A 22871-nucleotide genomic window follows, 5' to 3' on the forward strand; every position below is an offset into this window, starting at 1 on the left:
AAAAAATATTTGCAAACTATGCAACAGATAAAGGGTTAATAACCAGAATCTACAAAGAGATCAAGAAACTCCACAAAACAAAACCAACAACCCACTTAAAGAGATGGGCCAAGGACCTCAATAGACATTTTTCAAAAGAGGAAATCCAAATGGCCAACAGGCACATGAAAAAATGTTCAAGGTCATTAGCAATCAGGGAAATGCAAATCAAACCCAAATGAGGTTTCACCTCACCCCGGTTAGAATGGCTCACATGCAGAAATCTACCAACAACAGATGCTGGCGAGGATGTGGGGAAAAAGGGACACTAACCCACTGTTGGTGGGAATGCAAACTGGTCAAGCCACTATGGAAGTCATTCTGGAGATTCCTCAGAAACCTGAAGATAACCCTACCATTCGACCCAGCCATCCCACTCCTTGGAATTTACCCAAAGGAATTTAAATTGGCAAACAAAAAAGCGGTCTGCACCCTAATGTTTATTGCAGCTCAATTCACAATAGCTAAGAGCTGGAATCAACCCAAATGCCCATCAACAGTAGACTGCATAAAGAAATTATGGGATATGTACTCTTTAGAATACTATTCCGCAGTAAGAAACAACAAAATCCAGTCATTTGCAACAAAATGGAGGAATCTGGAACACATCATGCTGAGTGAAATAAGCCAGTCCCAAAGGGACAAATACCATATGTTCTCCCTGATCGGTGACAACTGACTGAACACCAAAAAGGAAACCTCCTGAAGTGAAATGGACACTATGAGAAACGGTGACTTGATCAGCATAGCCCTGACTGTTAATGAACAACTTAATACATTATCCCTCTTAGTAGTCTTTTTGTCTGTTCTACTTAATATGACTGGTTTAATTATGTAATTAATACACAGTTAATCTTAAGTGTTGAAATTTAACTGAAATGTGATCCCTGTTAAACATAAGAGTGGGAATAAGAGAGGGAAGAGATGTACAATTTGGGACATGCTCAAGCTGACTTGCCCCAAATGGTAGAGTTAGAAACATACCAGGGGATTCCAATTCAATCCCATCAAGGTGGCATGTACCAATGCCATCTCACTAGTCCAAGTGATCAATTTCAGTTCACAATTGATCATAATGAAAGGACTAAGAGTCAAAGGGAGCACATAAACAAGTCTAGTACCTGCTAACACTAACCGATAGAATAAATAAAGGGGAGAGTGATCCAACATGGGAAGTGAGATACTCAGCAGACTCATAGAACGGCAGATGTCCTAAATAGCACTCTGGCCTCAGAATCAGCCCTAAAGGCATTTGGATCTGGCTGAAAAGCCCATGAGAGTATTTCAGGCATGGAAAGCCAAGACACTCTGGCAAAAGATCTCTGTGAGTGAGATCCCAGTGGAAAGAACAGGTCTTCAAAGAAGGAGGTACCTTTCTCTGAAGGGAGGAGAGAACCTCCACTTTGACTATGACCTTGTCTAAACAAGATAAGAGTCGGAGAACTCAGAGGGCTTCCATAGCCTTGGAAACTCATGACTGGAGCATAGGGAGATTACTGATGCCATAGACAGGAGTGTCAATTGGTAAAGTCAACAACAGGAGTCACTGTGCACTTACTCCTCATGTAGGATCTCTGTCCTTAATGTGCTGTGCATTGAGATTTAATGCTATAATGAGTACTCAAACAATATATTTCACTTTGCGTTTCTATGAGGGTGCAAACTGTTGAAATCTTTAATGCATACTAAACTGATCTTCTGTAAAAAAAAAAACAAAAAGAAATTATCAATTCCCAACTTGACTCTCACTGGGATTAAACATGACAATAGGTCTGATCTGATTTCATCATCATTTAAAAAAAATCACCTATTATTTTTCACTTTATGTTTCTGTGTGGGAGCAAACTGTTGAAATCCTTACTTAATGTATACTAAGCTGATCTTCTGTATATTAAGATAATTGAAAATGAATCTTGATGTGAGTGGAAGGGGAGAGGGAGTGGGAAAGGGGAGGGTTGTGGGTGGGAGGGACGGTATGGGGGGGAAGCCATTGTAATCCATAAGTCGTACTTTGGAAATTTATATTCATTAAATAAAACTCAAAAAAATAAATAAAAAAAGGACTCGGTGTCGAAATTAGTATATTCACCTTGACTTTTTCTTTAAGAATATTCATTTGTTTATTTGTCAAATTAGAGTTAAATAGAGAGAGGGAGACATGGATAGGATCTTTCACCTGCTAATTCACTCCCCAGGTGGCTGTAATAGCCAGGGCTGGCCCAGGAAGAAGCCAGGAGGTTTTTCTGAGTCTCCCATGTGGGTACAGGGGCTCAAACATTGGATTTTCCCCAGGCCATCAGCAAGGAGCTGGATTGTAAATGAAGAAGGCAGAACAAGAACCTGCACCCTTATGGGATGCTGGCATCACAGACAGCGGCTCCACCTGCTACACCACAATGCCAGTCTCTCACCTTGCTTTTTAGGAGGATGAGCAATTAACATATGATTAAAATGCTTTATGTATAATTAGTATATTTAAAATACATAACTTTAAAATGTCTGACCCCTTTAGTAAAAAATGCTATATTTAGAAACAATACAAAAGCCTTATCAAACTGAAAACTTGTTTAGTAGGAAACTGGTAAATCTAAAGCATATTCTACTCTTATGAGATCATACAGAGATGACATGTAAAATCACAGACATACTGATAACAAGTCAAAATCTATTCCTTACATGGATGAATCAATGTTAAACAAAACTTTAGACAACCTTTCTCTTCTGAAGTTACTTACAGATACACAGTCTATGAAAGGTAAAGGTATTTTTAAATTATCAACTCAATAAAATGAGTAAAGAGGATTACTACAGTCACTTGAAAAAAAATCTAATTCTCTCCATGTCTCCACAATCCAATTGTATTAGTTTATATAAACAATAAAAATGGCCAACTGAGATTCACCAACACATTTGTAGAAACAGCCTGTATTTATGAAGATTCAATATTTTGATGTGTATTCCAATCATTCTGTAATCTTTGTACATAAAACAAAGGACACACTTCCCCCTGGGAACCCCTGGTAAAGACATATACTAAGTCAACTGGCACAAGCCAGTGATTGATCTAATCTTGGCATTATGTTGTGATTTGGATGGTTAAAAGAGCTATGACAAAAAGATATAAAGGTCCCATTCAGATTTTGGTTAGATTCCTGCCTGCTCCATTTCCAATTCAGCTTCCTGCTAATGGCCTGGGAAAGCAGTGGAAGATGACCCCAGTCCTTGGGCTCCTGAACGACATGGGCTGAGGGTCCCCCGCCTCCAGCCCCGCAGCATCTGTTGGCGTCGCGCCTGGGCCGGGCAGCGGGGCCAGCTCACGGGACGGGTCCGGCATCCTGGTCGCCAGGCCTCCGCTGGGCAGCGGGATGCCCTGCCAGGAGGCGCCCCTGGGGCCCAGCTCGTACTCTTGCGAGACTTCCAGCGGCCCTAGCCATCCGGGCCGGCCCTCCCTGTCCCCTCGAGGTGGTGCTACGCTGAGCGCCCTCTTCCACCCTGCCAGCCTCGCGGCCCTGTCCCCCCCCACCCCGCCAGGACCCGCTCACCCGGCCGTCCCGGGCCCCTTCCCTCCCCGTCAGTTCCAGCAGCCCTCAGACTGGGCGTCTCCCCAGAAAATGCCCCGGGTTGCAAGACTCGCTCTTGGCGAGGCGACTCAGCCGAGCTGTAGAGGGGGTCGTGGTGGGGCGGGGTGCTGGGGCGTGGCGGGGCGCTGTGGGGGCGGGGTGCCCTGTGCAGCCGGCTCATGTTCCCTGCAAGACAGGCACTGCTGAGGTCTCCCCTGTTGTTTTTTTTTTTTTAAGATTTATTTGAGAGGCACAGTTACAGACCGAGAGAGAGAGAGACAGAGACAGAGAGACAGAAGAGAGAGATCCTTCATCTACTGGTTCACTTCCCAAATGGCCACAACAGCCAGCACTGGGCCAGGCCAAAGCCAGGAGTCTGGACTCCATCCGGGCCTCCCACGTGGGTGGCAGGGGCCCAAGCGTGGGTGTGGGATTCGGCAGCCCTTAGGACACCGCTGGGCACCCACAAAATCTCTCGTGCTGGGGTGCCGGGGTTCGAGTCCCGGGAGCTCCTGGCTCCCGCTTCCTGCTAACAATGCACACCTGGGAAGGGGCGGGTGCCGGCTCAAGTGCTCGCGGCCCCACCGCCCACGCGGGAGACCTGGGCTTTTGAGGTTATCTGGGGAGCACACTGGTGGACCGACCTCTCTCCCCGCTGTCCGCCCCGGGTCTCATCGCGTCTCCTCTCAGGCGCAGGCTTCCAGGCTGGGTCCGCGTAGCAACAGCGTCCCCCTGTTGCTAGGGAACTAAACCTCACCGCTGGGTCGCTAAGGGGAAGCTAAGACGTAGACATCCTGGGTGAAAGTGGACGCATCACGTGATCAGTTCTCGGGGCGGGGAAATCCTACCACACCAATCAGGCTTAGAGCAAACAAACGTTTATCCAATCAGCACTTTTTGTGGGCGGGGATATTCGTGGATGCACCGCCTCTCCTTGCCGCGGTTTGAGTGATTGACTCGTCCTTTATCCAATAATGCTAAGGATTCTCTAGCTTGACCGACATATGGGCGAATCAACACGCAAAGCCTCTCTTTCGGAGGCGGGCCAGGGGAGGAGCCGCTACGCCTCTCGGGGACTCCAGCGATCTAGCTCGCTCTCCGGCCAATCGGACGCCGCGGGGTGGGTGGGAGCTTCGCTGAGGTAGAGGCGAAGGCCAATCGGATGAGGGCTGTGTAGGCGTTGCCCAATGGAGACGCGGCAAGGGGGCGTGGCCAAGGGCCCGGGGCTCGGCGTTCCTAAGGGTAGGGCGGGGGCGAGTGTCAGGTCAGGACCGCGGCTGGGGACGGCGGAGACCCGGGCGGGCAGACTGGACGCCCCGTCCGCCGCCGCGCTTTCCGTGCAAGATGGAGTTCTTCCTGGGGAATCCGTTCAGCACGCCGGTGGAGCAGTGCCTCGGTAAGGCCCCGCGAGCGGCGAGCGGTGAGCGCCGGGATGGGTGATGGCGGAGGCTGTCGAGGCTGGTGCGGACCACGCGGGCCGCTACCGGCTGAGGGTCCCCCGCCTCCAGCCCCGCAGCATCTGTTGGCGTCGCGCCTGGGCCGGGCAGCGGGGCCAGCTCACGGGACGGGTCCGGCATCCTGGTCGCCAGGCCTCCGCTGGGCAGCGGGATGCCCTGCCAGGAGGCGCCCCTGGGGCCCAGCTCGTACTCTTGCGAGACTTCCAGCGGCCCTAGCCATCCGGGCCGGCCCTCCCTGTCCCCTCGAGGTGGTGCTACGCTGAGCGCCCTCTTCCACCCTGCCAGCCTCGCGGCCCTGCCCCCCACCCCGCCAGGACCCGCTCACCCGGCCGTCCCGGGCCCCTTCCCTCCCCGTCAGTTCCAGCAGCCCTCAGACTGGGCGTCTCCCCAGAAAATGCCCCGGGTTGCAAGACTCGCTCTTGGCGAGGCGACTCAGCCGAGCTGTAGAGGGGGTCGTGGTGGGGCGGGGTGCTGGGGGGTGGCGGGGCGCCCTCTTCCACCCTGCCAGCCTCGCGGAGAGAGAGAGAGAGAAAGGGAGAGAGCATTGTGTGTTCAGCATAGTATTGGGCATTACGCTGACTCCAGAGGAGTAGAATAGAAGTCCTCTCCCTGCGGTGAGTGCTAAACGTTTATTTTGTGCAAGCGTGGGTCAACCTCAGTGAGAACTCACCCCTGCTTACTCATTTCTTTCCCCTCCTCACTAAACTGAGAAGGCCCCCGAGATGTAGTGATGACGTTTAGAATTACCAGGTTGGTGCTAGCAAAATACTTGTTAATTGCTGTCATTAAAGAGCGGATTGGTGACTGTTAGACACGCTAGCATGTCATTTCTTTCTGTAGTGGTGTCTTGTTACCCCCAGCCATAGGAAAGTTTGAAGATTTCTGTATATTTTTGATTACTTCATTGATGAATGAATTGGAGTGTCTCCAATTTTCATCCTATTAAATAATTATTTTAATAACAAATAATATTTTTGAGATTGCAGATCTTAATACTAATATACCTATGTAAAAATGAATTTTGGTGGACTACACATCTGAATATTAATAAAAATAAGACTTGTATATACATAATTTTGAATTAGAGGACAATGATATATCCATCTCTTAGAGTTAATAATTATTACATGCATAATAATTGCAAGCTTTTTCCATGATCACTAGACTTAATGTATACTTTTTTCCTTTTAGTCACGATATCATTGGAGAATTTACAACAAGCTACCAGGAACTTTCTAGAGGGCAGTCCCAATTCAATGTTTACGAGGTGAGAAGCATTTTATTTTAATCACTTTCAGTAACTCTATGTCTTAAAAATATGGATTTTGCAAAGGATAAGGATAAGTGCCACGGGTTAACTTAGCAACAATATATGATTTTAAGAATATTTAAATTCCTTTAGCCAACTTGTTTCTTAGACTAAATGATATTATTTCTCTTCAAGTCCCAAGGCCTTTTAAATCTGGAGTGATCTTGAATTTTTGCATGTGAAACTTTAAAAATTAAGTATGGATATGTTAATTTTTTAAGCTTCATCTTTTATATTTTGTCTTCCTACCAACTTGCCCACCAAAACTTCCCTAATAAGAAAAGAGAATGTGCTTCAGTTGTGATCAGTGGCACTGCACAGTGGCCTGTGATCTGCAGAGTGCCTTCGCTCTCTTTCACGTGCAAACTAGAGGGAGTGACAAGGCCATGCACAGTCAATAAGAAATCATGCTGGGGCCTGCAGTGTGGCCCTGGATTGAGCTGCTGCTTGTGACACCTCCGGTGCCCTTATTTGGAATGCCAGTGAAGTCCCTGCTGATCTTCTGATCCACTTCCCTGCTAATGGGCCTGGAATGCAGTAGAGGATGGCTCAAATACTTGGGCCCACTTCCCATATGGGAGACCAGGATGGAGTTCCTGGCTCCTGGCTTAAGGAATGAACTAGTGAAGAGATCTCTTCTTTTTCCGTCTCTTCCTCACTTTGTATGTCTCTGCCTTTGAAATAAATAAATCTTAAAAAAATCCATTTGTTAAAGCAAGTCCACAGTAGTGGGTGTTGCTGCCATTGTGGTGGGGGGTGAACAACAGAAGGAAGACCTTTTTCTCTGTCTCTCTCTCTAACTGTCTAACTCTATCTGTCAAATAAAAAATTTTAAAAAAAGTAGAAAGACCATACCCTTAATGTCACCCTTAACTGTTAAGTAGATTTATTTTATGGGGTGTGAAGGTGCTTGTTGATAATGCATTAAACTTTACAACTGTGTGAATGGATGCTGTGCTAAATCAGTGCAGTAGGGTGCAAAGATGAATGTATCTGAAAATTGTGTTAAAAAAAAAAGAAATCATCTTATTGAGTAAAAAAAATACTGAAATTTTCCCCCCGAGATTAACTTTCCTTTGGAGAGGAAAGATCTGAGTTTTCTCTGCGTTCCTGTGTGAGGATTCCTGAGAGGCAGGACACCCGCAGGGTAGATGATCGTGCACAGAGCCAAGTCAGAAGCGCCGGGCCCCTCCCTCTGCAGGGTGGCTCACTGACTCTGGGTTTTCAATTTGAACCATTTTCCAGCGCCCTTTCGTCTCCCCTTTGATCTAAAATCAGAAGGAGCACAGTGTCCTCTTAGATAATTTTCAAGCTGTTCTTCAAAGTGAGAAAACTGGTCATAGAAAGGAGTCAATTTTTTCTTCTTTTCTGGTCCAGTCTCTTCTGCTAATTTTCAACGTAAGAGCAGTCAGTCCTAGCAGATTTAATAAACTATCATGTATATAGTGCTTTTTCCAAATGCTAGGAAGTAGAGTTTTCTCTGTCATTTAGGGGAAAAAAGTCCTTTCAGGGTTACAGTTAGTTCTGCTAGAGCTAATTCTGGGTTTCTTTTCCAGGTAACGTTACTCTCCTTCTTGGTAGAAACGGAAGTTTCTTTCCTTGACTACATCAAGGGAGGGTAAGTAATGCTGTGAGATTGTTCGTTGCTTAGGCATTCCTGATGGTGTGTGGCAGGTGCTCCCACGCGGAGCCCAGCCACTGAGCTGAGCTCGCAATGCTGCACCTCTCGCTCTTCTGTTTTAGACTGTGTACATCCCACTGCTGTCATTTGGGGGACGAGAGAAGGGACTTCGTTGTATCATTAGTGGTCTTAGGTGGAGCTGTTACATATACTTTCTTGAGTGTTTTTATTTGCCCAACCTGCAGAACCTTGTGTTATCTTTAAAGGGGGTGAAGTCTGGAGGGCCTGATAGAATGTGGGTGCTGACTGTAGAATGTGAACGGAATGCAGCATATCACAGGGTGACCTGCAGGAGGTGGGGGAACGGTCACTTGCTGTCCCCCAGGCTTCAGGGCAGGAATGCATTTCAGGAACAGACACTGTGGCCATTCTCAGCACCTTCCAGGACCTATCCTGTGCTGGTAATGCGTTGTGCATTCTTGCACTCGGGCCAACAGGGAGATCTCTTCCCCCCTTGAGAAATAGACATGCTGATCATTTTCTCTTTCTAGAAATAATTACAGTAAAGTTCATCTCTTTGTACTGTTTACTTTTTGGTATGTGTGTACTTGATGTGTAATTTCTGTTCCCTGCCGAAGTCCTGTTTAGTTTACATAGCCTGATTGTAAATTCATATCTTGACTCTCAGAATACGTAAGAATGTTATTAGAAGACACTTAGGAAGATCGAATCTTCATTGAGCTGTTAGTTACAGGGATTGGTCAAGGCATGTACTTCATGGAATATCTGATGTGTTTTACATGTAAGAAATGAGAACTCAAGCTTCATATTCCAAGGGTTTTAAAAAGATTCAGTTGATAGGAGAATGACGAATCATGGCACCTTGACATGGGGAACACCAGTATTAAAATCATTGTGAGAATAAATTTCCACAAACATCTCTTCCAGCTATTTCACTAGTTTATTGTTTTTCTTGATAGATTTCCTGCAAATTTTCTTTAACTTGTTGTAGACATTATGAGTCATTTGCATGTTCTCCCCCTGATAATAAGGAAACTCAGCTCCCAAGTATATCAGTGCAGTGCAGTGACTGAAAGTCTCATTAATAGCCGACAACGAACTTACATCAAAATTTCTGAAGGTAACAGCATAGAATACATGCACTGCACTTGTTTCAGATTAGAACTAACTGCAGTTGTGGGTAATTGCTTATGGTTGGTCTCGGGGTGCCTGTTGGTCCGCTGTGAACTGCGCCACTGAGGTTCCTCCTGCAGACGTCTTTGTCATCACAGACATGTCTCCTGTAGCCACAGAACATTCATATCACTGTTTAGCAGCTCAGTGGTATTTAAAACTCATCATCATAATTGTTTGAAACCACACATTTGATGAGTGAGAAATTATAGAAATAAGAATTTTCATTCACAAATTTTAAACTACTATACCATTATGAAGATTATAAATATAAAATGTTAAAAAGTTAGGTAAATTTGGAAGTGTATAATGTGATGTCAGATCCCTGTGATCATACGTGCTAGGGTAGTCACCTTGAGAAATTTGCTTTAAATTATTTCTTGACAATCTCATTCCATCATTTTATAACAGTGGCATCACTGTGTGTGTAGTACTCTGCACTGTTATTTCCTATTTAAATACATGGTGTTTCTGTGTGACTGTGCCACCACTTATACATCTACCTTATTCCAACAGGCTTCCATTGTTTGAATGGACATTTTAGTAAATTCAGTTTTTTATTAAATCATAGCAAAACTGCCACGTTAAACTCTGGTGTACACGTGGCTTTTTGTGCACTTGGTTAAGCGTGCATGTAGGGGTACTTCCTAGAAATAATGTTGCTGAGTTAACTGGTATGTTTGTAGTACAGTCTGTGAGATTAAGTTGTACTGCTCAAAGATTGTCATAACTTACTCTCCCAACATCTGGGTGTGAATTGACACACACTTACCCATGCTTCATAGTGTCCATTATTTTTCACTTTTGCTTCTAAGTTTCCCGTCACTCTCAGCTCTCATCTGTGAAGCCTCTGTTTGTTAGCCAGTTGTGTGTCCTTTCTAAAGTGTCTGTTCAACCAGCTGTGGATTTGGAAGCTCATCTTGTAGAGTCCTTTCTTCCCCCACTGCTCTCTCTTCTCCCAGTCCCCCCGGAAAGCTGCAAGTATTTTCGGCGGGAGGCAGACCATAGAAAGGCAGCTGGCAGCTACCCTCCTCGGAGTGGGCAGCACTGTGGTCTTCAGGTGCATCCATTTCAGTCACCTCCAGAGACTTCTCACCTGACCCCTCCACTCTTAACTTCTGTTCTCTGATGAGACTAAAGAAGAACATAAAATAAATAACTGATCAACCAAATCAGCCCCAAGTAGTGCAGTGGGTGACGGCATTCATTACTATTTGGCAGAGTTGTGCAATTGTCAAGGTTAGCTTTTAGTTTTTTTCACTCTTTTATTTATATAAGGTGAACAAATTTCATGTATTTCATATTTACAGATTCATAGGTGTAGTGATGCTTCCCACTCTACGCCCCCTCCTGCCAGTGTTCCCACCCTCACTTCTCTTTCCTTTCTTATTCTTTTAATTTTTACAGTGACATACTTTCAGTCTATTTTATAATCTTAAATTTAACCTTCTACTAAGTAAAGAATTCAGCTAATACAAGGGAAAAAAAAAAACTGTTCCTCAGTGGTAGAGACCAAGGCTGTAAACAGTAATGGAATCTCAGAATGTCAATTTTGCTCATACATATTATTGTTTTATACTTTATTAGTTACAAGAGATCAGGGAAACTGTTTGTTATTTGTCATATTGAGACTGGCATATTTCCTGAGCATAATAGTTTCCATTTGCATCGATTGTGTTACAAAAAACAGGATTTCATTCTTTTTTATGGGCGGGTAGTATTCCATAGTGTATAGATACTATATTTTAGTTGTCCAGTCGTCGGTTGATGAACATCTGGGGTGATTGCATATCTTAGCTATTTGGAGTTGACCTGCAGTAAACAATGAAGTACAGATGAGTCTTTATGTGCTGCTTTCATTTCGTTTGGGTAAATGCCCAGGAGTGAGATGGCTGGGTTGTATGGTAGATCTGTTTTTAACTTTCTGAAGTATCTCCATACTGTCTTCCACAGTGGCTGTACTAGTTTACATTCCCACCAACACTAGATTAGGGAACCTTTTATCCCCACACCCTCACCAGCATTTATTGTTTAATGATTTCGTTGTGACAGCCATTCTAACTGGGATGAGGTAAAACCCCGTTGTGGTTTTGATTTGCATTTCCCTGATGGCTAGTGATCCTGAGCATTTTTTGATGTGTCTGTTTGACATTTGAATTTCCTCTTTTGAAAAATGTCTGTTAAAATCCTGTGCCCATTTCTTAACCGCATTGTTTGTTTCGTTGTTGTTGAGTTCCTTGAGCTCTTCATAGGTTCTGGGTATGAATTCTTTATCAGTTGCATAGTTTGCAAATATTTTCTCCCATTCTGTCTCCTTTTGCCTCTTTGCTGAGTGTTTCCTTTGCAGAGCAGAAGATTCTTAGTTTGATGTAATCCCGTGAGTCTGTTTATTTGCTTTGATTGTCTGTGCTTCTCAGGTCTTTTCCAAGAAGTCTTTGCCCATGCTCACATCTTACAGAATTTCCCTGATGTTCTTCTCTTGAAATTTATGAAATCAGTTCATAGATTTAGATCCTTGACATATTTCGAATTGATTTTGTGTAAGGCGTAAGGTAGGATCTTGTTTCATACTTCTGCACATGGAGTTCCAGTTTCCCCAACATTCTTTATTCAAGAAACTATTCTTTCTCCAGGGCTTCATTTTAGCTGCTTTGAAAAAGATTAGTTGGTTAGAGATGTGTGAATTGATTTCTAGGGCTTGTATTCTATTACATTTGTCTGCATGCCTATTTATGTGCCAGTACCAGGCTCTTTTGATTATTACTATGCTGTAGTATGTCTTGAAATCTGGTATTGCACTACCTCTGAATTTGTGGTTTTTTTAAATTATTTATTTATTTGAAAGGCAGAGTTACAGAGAGGCAGAGGCGGCGGTGGTGGGAGTGGTCTTCCATCTACTGGTTCATACCCCAAATGGTCACAGTGGCTGGAGCTGTGCTGATCTGAAGCAAGGAGCTTCTTTTGGATCTCCCATGTGGGTTTAGCAGCCCAAGGACTTGCACCATCTCCCACTGCTTACCCAGGTTATAGCAGAGAGCAGGATTGGAAGTGGAGCAGCCAGGACTTGAGCCAGTGCTCATGGGGGATGTTGGCACTGCATGGTGGTGGCTTCACCTGGTCTTAGCAGGAAGTTACAATCAGGAGTGGAGCCACAGTGTGAACCCAGGCACTGCATTATGGGATGTGGGTGTCTGAGCAATGTCTTAACCATAGCATCACACTCCCACTCCAGCCTTTATTACTTTTATTTGTGGTTGTCCTGTTGCTAGCTTGGGCCCCTCTCCCTACGTGGGAAGCCTGGAGGAAGTTCCTGACTTCAGAGCAGCCCCACTCAGGCCTCATTCAATCTGATGCTGGTTGTGGGCTTGTCATATGTTGCCTTGATTGTGTTGAGAAGTGTTCCTGCTATACCCAATTTACCTGAGGTTTTTTTTTTAATGAAAGGATGTTGTATTTTATCAAATACTTTATTTGCATCTGTTGAGATAATCATAACACTTTGAATCTTCAGTTTCTTAATATGATGTATCCAGGAATCTATCCATTTCTTCTAGGTTTTCCAATTTGTTCATTTATAGCTGTTTGTAATAATTTCTGTTGTTTCATTGTTCTCACATGTGTGTACTTTTTCATTTATTAATGTGGGATTTCTCCCTTTTGTTTGGTTAGTTGGGCCAACCGTGTATCAATTTTAAAAAAATACAGCTCATAATTTCACTGATCTTTTGTGTTTTTCCAAAATTGTTTTCTTCTCTAACTTTAATTATTTCTTTCCTCCTACTAATTTTTGTTTTAGTTATTGCTTTTCAAGGTCGTTGGGATGCCTTGATAGTTCATTTATTTGATGTCTTTATGTAGGCACTAACTGGTATAAACTTCCTGCTTGACGCTGTTTTTGCTGTATACCATAAGTTTTGCTATGTTGTATTGTCATCTTCTTTTGTTTCCAGGAATCTTTTGATTTCCCTTTTGATGTTTTCTGTGACCCACTGGTCATTGAGGATCATGCTGTTCAGTCTCCATGTGTTTACATATTTTCTAGAGATTCTCAGTTGTTAATTTCTGGCTTAATTTCACTGCGGTGGATCTCATCTGTTGTGGGCATGGGGGGGGTATGGTCACACCTGGTGGACCATACCCACAGTCAGCCCACAGTGGGTGCCGCCCTCACCCATGCTGGTGCATGAACCACAGGAAGGGTCTGTGTAGACTCCGTGTGACCACAGAATCAGCAACGACCTGCTCCAGGCAGTCAGAGGGTTCGAGCCTCTGACACCAGACACCCAGCTACACTGCACACCCTATCGTGCAGTCCCAGAATTCCCACGGTCACAGTGCGCAAGGCTACCCCAGTCACGGGGTGCAGAGGATCCCTCCTGGCCCCACAAGCCCGCACTGCCCACGGAGAGAGCAGAGATGCTCCCAGAGCCAGCTGCCTGCGGGTGCTCTGCCTTGGCCGTTTAGCCCCGGGGCCTTGTTCTCAGAAGCTGGTGTCTGCTCCAGCCCCTGGCTGTGGGAGTTGTGTGTGGCATCCCCGCTCACTGCTACACGTGCACTGTTCCATGCTGCTCCACGGCATCCCTCTTCCTTCTTTAGAATTTCCACTGCAAACTTCTCCCCAACTCCCCCCTGTGAATGCATTCCCTCTGCTTTTCTTCCATCTTCCCCTTGGCAGAATCACACACCGTTCCCCTGTTCAGCCATCTTGGGCTGCCAAGGTGAGCTTTTCATAAGAGATACACCACCAGAATCACAGTAACTCATCACTTTTGAAAGGCAGAGAGACAGGAAGGGAGCCACACAAAGAGAGATACACAGACAGAGAGAGCCACTATTTACTGGTTCACTCCCTGATGCCTGCAACAGCTGGGGCTGGGCCGAGCTGAAACCAAGAGCCAGTAACTCAATCCAGGTCTCCAGTGTGAGTAGCAGGGGCCCACTATCACTGCCACCCGGGGTGCCCATTAGCAGGAAGTTAGAATCAGGAACCAGCCACAGTGTGAACGCAGGCACTGCGTTATGGGACGTGGGTCTCTGAGCAGTGTCCTAACCATAGCACCACACTCCCACTCCAGCCGTTATTACTTTCATTTGTGGGTTGTCCTGTTGCTAGCTTAGGGGACCTCAGTTCAGGGACATCTTCCATGTACCCTCCTAATCTAAGAGAACCTGCTGCTAGGTTATGCTTACCTAGAATCTTCATTGAGAAATAAGCTGAGGTCCTCAAAAGGAGTGAGAAATCCCCATTTAAAATGCAAGCACAGCAACTGAGTTGATACTCTAGCTAATTCTGGTCCATCGAAAATAAACTTAGCAGGGGATTTCTTGGATTCCTTTCATTGTATTTTTCTCTACATTAATTTTAAAAACCACTTGTCATAGACTTACTACCTGGGAGTAGGAGAGTAAGGAAGGGGCAGAGCGGGCAGTTTATAAGGATGATGTAGTGGTCTTCCTTATCAAAATCTGAGAGTAAGTATGCATAAAGAATTCTTTAATTACATTTTAAAAATTTCACATCTCATTTTCATACAAAAACATAGTTGAATCAAACATTATAAAAATTGTTATTTATCCTGAATCCAAGTTGAAATTAAACAGAGTTAAGAATGAACATATGGGGGCCCGTCTTTGGTGTGGCAGGTAAAGCTGCCAACTATAATGCTAGCATACCATATGGATGCCGATTTGGGTCTCAGCTGCTCCACTTCCAATCCTTCTCTGTGCTGATGGCCTGGGAAAGCAGTGGAAGATGGGCCAAGTGCTTGGGACCCTGCACCCATGTGGGAGACACAGAAGAAGCTCCTGATTTTGTACCAGCCCAGCTCAGGCTGTTGTGGCCCTTTGGGGGAGTAAACCAGTGAATGGAAGGCCTCTCTCTCTCTCTCTCTTTCTCATTCTAACTCTGCCTTTCAAGTAAATAAATTTCTTAATAGTAAAAAAGAACATATTTAAATACCGAACAACTGTTTTCAAAGCTCTTTCAAATCTCCCTCTTGAAAGGAACTTCCTTTTATGCTCAGTTGTTGATATCTGATGTTCTAGTATTCCATTCTATTAGTCATTATTGATGTAGACATTTACTGAAATTATAACCTTGATTATAAGCTTGCTGCTTTTCATTCCCTGTCTCAGTCCCTAAGACATTGTATTTGGCTTTCCTAGACAGATTTCTGGCTTCAGGTACCTGGTGAGCAGCTGAGTGATGCATTCTAAATCAGTCAGGATTCAATTACTATGCAAATATTTTCTAAAATAAAAACCTGACCTTTCTTATTTTCTCTTTTTGCCTTCACAACAATACTGTGTTTTTCCTGGAGGTTGAGATATATTTTATGACAAGAGGCAATGAAAGGGTTTATTTTCTTAATAGAAGAATCAACTCCATAAAGGAGTTTCATTACAGAGTAATAAAGGCTGATTGTGTCATCTGCGTGATTGACCTTGGGTCATTAGTTTTAGTCATTCTCTGTAGAATCTTTTATTTCTCTTATTAAAATTAATTTCAGATGGCAAAATTTTTGTATTATTTGATAAAGATGTTTATTACAGTCATCGTGAGTAAGGTCATTATCAGATCCTTTTCCTGCACACAGTGTTCTGAAATCTAAGATCCTTCCTTAGGTAGCATCATCATTGATTTCCGTATTGTTACTTGTGAAGTGGGCAACTTTGTGTCTACAGACCCATGGAACCTGTTTCCTGTTCATGACAGCTTGCTCTGAGCTGCAGAGGGCAGAATCACATTTGAGTCGGCTCTGTGTGTAGGGCAGTCCCTCTGCTCCTGAGTCGTCACCGAGCTCTGCTCTGCCAGCATCGCCTCTGAGACAAAGATCTGGGAAGGTTTCCACAACCCTTTAACCTGCAGATGAAGGGGGAAACAGGTCACAGATTCTGCACAATGCGTCCCTGCTAAGTTATAAGAATTCACATGAACATGAAATCCTGTTCTTCACTTTTATTAGAACATTGAGTTAATTAGAAGCTCACAGATCTGCACACGTCATTTTCTTCTCTGAAAATAATCCCTAACTCTCACCCAGCCAGCCCAACTGGGCCAGACACGATGATACCGTCGTACCCACTGCCTCTTCCCGGGTGTACTTTTTTAATTTGGGAAGCAGAGAGACAGATCTCCCACCTACGGGTTCATTCCCAGATGCCCACGGTGGTGGGAACTCAATCCGGCCCTCCCGTGAGGGTGGCAGAGACACAACCACTTGAGAGCCATCACCTGCTGCTTCCCAGGCTGTGTGTTAGCAAGAAGCTGGAATTGGGACCCGGGACTCAAATCCAGACACTCTGATATGGGAAGCAGGCATCCCAACCCTGTGTCTTAACCACTAGGCCCATACATCCACCTCTCCTGGGTGTCATTTTAATTATCCATTTGTAAGACTTCACTCTTCTTTTTTTTTAACTTTTATTTAATGAATATAAATTTCCAAAGTACAGCTTATGGATTACAATGGCTTCCCCCACATAACGTCCCTCCCACCCGCAACCCTCCCCTTTCCCACTCCCTCTCCACTTCCATTCACATCAAGATTCATTTTTGATTCTCTTTATACACAGAAGATCAGTTTAGCATACATTAAGTAAAGACTTCAACAGTTTGCTCCCACACAGAAACATAAAGTGAAAAATAATAGATGATTTTTTAAATGATGATGAAATCAGATCAGACCTGTTGTCATGTTTAATCCCAGTGAGAGTCTAGTTGGGAATTGATAATTTCTTCTTCTTTTTTTTTTTTTACAGAAGATCAGTTTAGTATACATTAAGTAAAGATTTCAACAGTTTGCGCACACACTGAAACACAAAGTGAAATATACTGTTTGAGTACTCGTTATAGCATTAAATCTCAATGTACAGCACATTAAGGACAGAAATCCTACATGAGGAGTAAGTGCACAGTGACTCCTGTTGTTGACTTTACAAATTGACACTCCTGTTTATGACATCAGTAATCTCCCTATGCTCCAGTCATGAGTTTCCAAGGCTATGGAAGCCCCTTGAGTTCTCCGACTCTTATCTTGTTTAGACAAGGTCATAGTCAAAGTGGAGGTTCTCTCCTCCCTTCAGAGAAAGGCACCTCCTTCTTTGAAGACCTGTTCTTTCCACTGGGATCTCACTCACAGAGATCTTTCATTTAGGTGTTGTTGTTGGTTTTTTTTTTTTTTTTTTTTTTGCCAGAGTGTCTTGGCTTTCCATGCCTGAAATACTCTCATGGACTTTTCAGCCAGATCGGAATGCCTTTAGGGCTGATTCTGAGGTCAGAGTGCTGTTTAGGACATCTGCCATTCTGAGTCTGCTGAGTATCTCGCTTCCCATGTTGGATCACTCTCCCCTTTATTTATTCTATCGGTTAGTATTAGCAGGTACTAGACTTGTTTATGTGCTCCCTTTGACTCTTAGTCCTTTCATTATGATCAATTGTGAACTGAAATTGATCACTTGGACTACTAGTGAGATGGCATTGGTACATGCCACCTTGATGGGATTGAATTGGAATCCCCTGGTATGTTTCTAACTCTACCATTTGGGGCAAGTCAGCTTGAGCATGTCCCAAATTATACATCTCTTCCCTCTCTTATTCCCACTCTTATGTTTAACAGGGATCACATTTCAGTTAATTTTCAACACTTAAGAATAACTGTGTGATAATTACAGAATTAAACCAGTCATATTAAGTAGAACAGACAAAAAGACTACTAAGAGGGATAATGTATTAAGTTGTTCATTAACAGTCAGGGCTATGCTGATCAAGTCACCGTTTCTCATAGTGTCCATTTCACTTCAACAGGTTTCCTTTTTGGTGTTGAGTCAGTTGTCACCGATCAGGGAGAACATATGGTATTTGTCCCTTTGGGACTGGCTTATTTCACTCAGCATGATGTGTTCCAGATTCCTCCATTTTGTTGCAAATGACTGGATTTTGTTGTTTCTTACTGCAGAATAGTATTCTAAAGAGTACATATCCCATAATTTCTTTATCCAGTCTACCGTTGATGGGCATTTACGTTGGTGCCAGGTCTTGGCTATTGTGAATTGAACTGCAATAAACATTAGGGTGCAGACCGCTTTTTTGTTTGCCAATTTAAATTCCTTTGGGTAAATTCCAAGGAGTGGGATGGCTGGGTCGAATGGTAGGGTTATCTTCAGGTTTCTGAGGAATCTCCAGAATGACTTCCATAGTGGCTTGACCAGTTTGCATTCCCACCAACAGTGGGTTAGTGTCCCTTTTTCCCCACATCCTTGCCAGCATCTGTTGTTGGTAGATTTGTTTATGTGAGCCAGACTTCACTCTTCAAAGTGACATAACTCTTAAATGTTTTTGTAGTGCTCAACACAGTACAGCCATTGAATAAATATAGACTAAGCAGAGAGCCATCTTTTTAAAGAATTATTTTATTTATTTGAAAGAAAGAGCTACAGAGAGAGGTAGAGCCAGAGAGAGAGAGAGGTCTTCCATTCTGCTGGTTCACTCCCCAGATGAACACAATGACCAGAGCTGAGCCCATCCGGAGCCCAGAGACTCCTCTAGGTCTCCCATGCATGTGGAGGGGTCTAAGGCCTTGGGCCATCTTCCACTGCTCTCCCAGGCCACAGCAAAGAGCCAGATTGGAAGAGTAGCAACTGGGTCTCAAACCGGTGCCCATATGAGATGCCAGCACTGCAGGCTAGGGCTTTAACCCACTGCACCACAGCGCCGGCCCCCAGACAGCCATTTTAAGCATTACTTTCCACCTGTTTTCCTTCTGAATATCTCAGCATAACTAAAACATGAAAAAACAGAACTTTGTTGAGCAGAGTGGGACAACTCAGTGAACTGGATTATAAACCCCTATGTTCCGGTCTCAGATTTCATTGACTTGGAACCTTCCTCTCTCCATGCCTCGCACCGCATCACCAAACAAGACAGGTGCACAATGCTTTTGTGTGTCCTCTACCAGAAGGGACCCCCCTGAACTCTGTGTCATGGTTGGAAGTTACCTGGATGAAAGGCCAGAGGACAGGAAGCAGGAGATTGTCTCAGTAAGCAGGGTATGGGGAAGAACCCCTTTCAGGGGTAAATGTTTGGCAAAGAAGTGGTTGCCAGTTCCTGAGGCTGGGTCTGGTACTGGCCAGGAAATTGGATTCAGGCATTGATAATTGGTCAACTTGAATCCTAGCTCTGCTTCTTGGTAGTGCAACCTGTTTCCATGTTGATGAAAAAGTAATAAAAGTTTAAGTCCTGTGTCATAGGATGACTGTGCAGATAAATGGTATATAGTGCACTCTCCGTGAATGTTAGCTGTTATATTTTAATCGGTTGAAAAATTCCAGTATGTTTTATCTCATTTGATCATCATAATACGGTTGGTGCAATTGCCCTGGTTAACAGAGACCTGGAGAAGAAAGGTATGTGCAAGTTTATAAAGTTAGTAAAACTCCCCTTGTATTCAGTTCTGTTTGAGGATGGCTCCATGGCACTCTTGATTCCAGGCAGTCCTGTACACTACAGCTCAGACTCTCGGTCCTAAATCTCACATTGACCTGAAATTTCAAATAAAAGGCTTGCATCCCTTTAAAAAATGAAATGTCTTAGCAAAAATAAAACAAATCCGAGAACTGCCTACCTATCATTAGCTCATTTAAAAGGCTTGTGTGGGCTTCTTGGCACTACTTACTTTAAATGCGAGTTGAAGATCATTAAAGAAGATCATAGTTGGCATACATACTTTAAAGGTGAATTGAAGATCATAAAGTCCCTTTATCAACAAGTTCCAAAAGGATTTTTTTCCTTCAAGATACTTGGAGTGATTGCAGTGCTACTGTAAAATGCCTGCCTGGGTTCTATAAAATTGGTGGCATTACACGGAGCACGTTGCTGCAGGGAACACGTCTTGCTGGGAAAAGCAAAAAAAAAAAAAAATTTCTTATCCTAATCCAATTTATTGCTTAAAAACTGAATCTGCACATGTAGGATTTTTTATATTGCTTCTCATGGTGGCACCCAAGTGCTTTGCATTCATTAGACCAGGGAAGAGCTCAGCCCTGTGGCACCGAACAGGATAAATCTAATTAAAAAAAAAAAAAACAGAGCCAATCTGCCTTCTATAAATACATTCACAGAGAAGATTATAATATCTAAGTGAAACTCATCCTGACTAAGGTTTAGAAAAGAGACAGGAATATTCACAAGACTCTGATCAACACTGTTTGGATGAACGCTTGATTGTGGTCTTGCACAGTTACTTGCTTTCAGAGTGTGATTTCCTCTCCAGTTTCCTTTACTCTGAGGAGAGTTTTTTCAGAGCCATCATCTCCAAGTCAGAGAAAGCTCTGCAGGTCTGCTTCTTCATCAGCGCTGTGCCCCTGCAGCCCGAATGCTGACAGTCTGCTTTGTATCAGGCAGGTTCTCAGTCCTGTTCCATGGTGAGAGTGCCAAGTGGAGACTCGCCCGAGTAATGCAAGACAATGGATTTTTGAAAAATTATTACGAACACCAGAAAACAGTGTTAAGTGGTTGGTTAATTATTTACTCTTTAAGCATAGAACTTTTCTTTGAAATATAGGAATTTTGGTTGGAACAAACATTGTATCTGCTTTTTCTAAAGTTATACTATTGCTTACAACATGCTTTGCAATCTCTAACGTTGTTTCACTCATTAAAAGGCTGGGAACTTGGAGGAGAAAGTTATTTATTTATTTATTAAATTTTTTTATTTACTTATTTATTTATTGACAGGCAGAGTGGACAGTGAGAGAGAGAGAGACAGAGAGAAAGGTCTTCCTTTGCCGTTGGTTCACCCTCCAGTGGCCGCCGCGGCTGGTGCGCTGCGGCCGGTGCACCGCGCTGATCCGATGGCAGGAGCCAGGTACTTCTCCTGGTCTCCCATGGGGTGCAGGGCCCAAGCACTTGGGCCATCCTCCACTGCACTCCCTGGCCACAGCAGAGAGCTGGCCTGGAAGAGGGGCAACTGGGACAGAATCCAGCGCCCCGACCGGGACTAGAACCCAGTGTGCCGGCACCGCAAGGCGGAGGATTAGCCTGGTGAGCCGCGGCGCCGGCCGAGAAAGTTATTTATTAAAAGACAAGACTATCTCACCCAGGGCAGGTGGTAGTAGAAAAGGAGAGAGAATTTGCCAGACACTGCTCAGGAGTGTTGAGGTATGGTGATATTAGTAGATTCCACTATTGCAGATTACAGTATGGTTTTTAAGTTCTTTATAGACAGTGCGCCTGCTACTGCCTGCTTTGATCAAAGCTTGATTGCACCACCATTGTTACCCCACCAACCACAAAAGGAAGAATCAATGAAAAATAAGTATGTTTTAAAATAAAGGCAGGATTCTGACCCAGTAAGGAAAAGGATTATGAAAAACCAGGAGAAGATGACATGAGTTACTCAAGGAATTTGTTCTGTAGCATGTAGAGTACTTATTATGTACAGTTTATAATGTTTAGAGGACTTCATCAGAGTAGATTTTACCCATTGATTAATAGAGAAAATGGGGGCTTGTAACCCTGCTGTTTGCTGCATGGGGCTACAGTAGTTGGTGGTTGTGATTCTGCTAACTCTTCCAGTGCTTTGTCACTTTAAATGGGATTCTGCTTGTTAGTACTTGTGTGCGTTTTTTTTGGGTTTGGATTTGATAATTTGGTGGCTTATTTTGATTATGTTCCTTTTGAAATATTTCCTAACTATGGATTAGAAGAGAAAGGTTGGAAATGTTAACATACCTTTTCTGATAAGGAGTTCTTGAACCACAGGGACATGAACTTTGTTGTGAAATTTTACTTTGGACCACTCTTAGTGTGTTAAATAGTAAAACTGATCCTCAAAGTCTAGAGAAAGCAGGAAGTCTTGTTAATTTATGTAAACTGGATTCAGTAAAGGAATACTGACAGCTGAGGAATCTTATCACTTGTCTTCAGTTTCTTTTTATTCCGAATTTCAACGCTTCTCTGATCCCTGAGAAGGGAGTTGTAGCAGAGCAGGTTAAACTGCCACTTGCAGCACTGGCATTCCATGTGAGTGCAGGTTTGAATCCCGGCTGCTCCACTTCTGATCCATCTTCCTTCTCATATGCCTGGGAGAGCAACGAAGATGTCTCAAGTGCTTGGGTCTCTGCCCCCATGTGTGAGATCCGTATGGAGTTTCAGGCTCCTGGCTTTGGCCTGCCTCAGCCTCTGCCGCTGCGGTTGCTTGGAGTGTGAAACAGCAGATGGAAGATCTCTCTCTCTCTCTCTGTCAGTCTCTCCTCTCTGTCTGTAATTCTGCCTTTCAAATAAATAAAATAAGTCTTCTTGTAAAAATAAGGAAAAAAGAATAAGGCGGGGCCAAAGCTTAGAGTTCCTTCCTGTAGGGGGATTTGGTTTGCAGAATTCCTGGTAGCACTTCCTGCCAAGGTTAGATCATTGGTGGTGCAGTTTGCAGTGGGCAGGTTGAGACCTCAATAGGTGGTGTGAAGTGGGGCAGTCTGATTGGGGGGTCAGACTCTAGCAGTAGCTGGAAACTCTGGTAGACCCAGGAACTTGATAGGCATGATACAGGCCAGTATTCAGAAAAGTCTGCTGACCTCAGCACCTGACAGGTAGCATTAGTAATAGAGGTAATGGATCTGCTACTCCCTGAAGATTTCTGGGAGCTAACAATGAGGTGCACACTGGTTAAACAGCTTTCCCAGGGTCACATTACTGG

General features: G+C 43.9%; 1 long non-coding RNA gene and 1 pseudogene across 1 annotated transcript in view; one reads left to right on the forward strand and one right to left on the reverse strand.

Moving 5' to 3' along the window:
• The window catches only part of LOC138847838 (protein LYRIC pseudogene), a 408551-nt pseudogene that overhangs the window by 132937 nt on the left and 252743 nt on the right, over positions 1-22871 (reverse strand).
• LOC138847842 (uncharacterized) overlaps positions 4845-22871 on the forward strand; it is a 43316-nt gene continuing 25289 nt past the window's right edge. The window contains exons 1-3 of the long non-coding RNA XR_011385757.1: positions 4845-4995; positions 6248-6323; positions 7922-7983. This is a non-coding gene — a long non-coding RNA (uncharacterized lncRNA). The remainder of the gene's footprint in view (positions 4996-6247; positions 6324-7921; positions 7984-22871) is intronic.

Source organism: Oryctolagus cuniculus (assembly GCF_964237555.1).
Source record: "Oryctolagus cuniculus chromosome 17 unlocalized genomic scaffold, mOryCun1.1 SUPER_17_unloc_1, whole genome shotgun sequence".
Lineage (NCBI taxonomy): Eukaryota > Metazoa > Chordata > Mammalia > Lagomorpha > Leporidae > Oryctolagus > Oryctolagus cuniculus.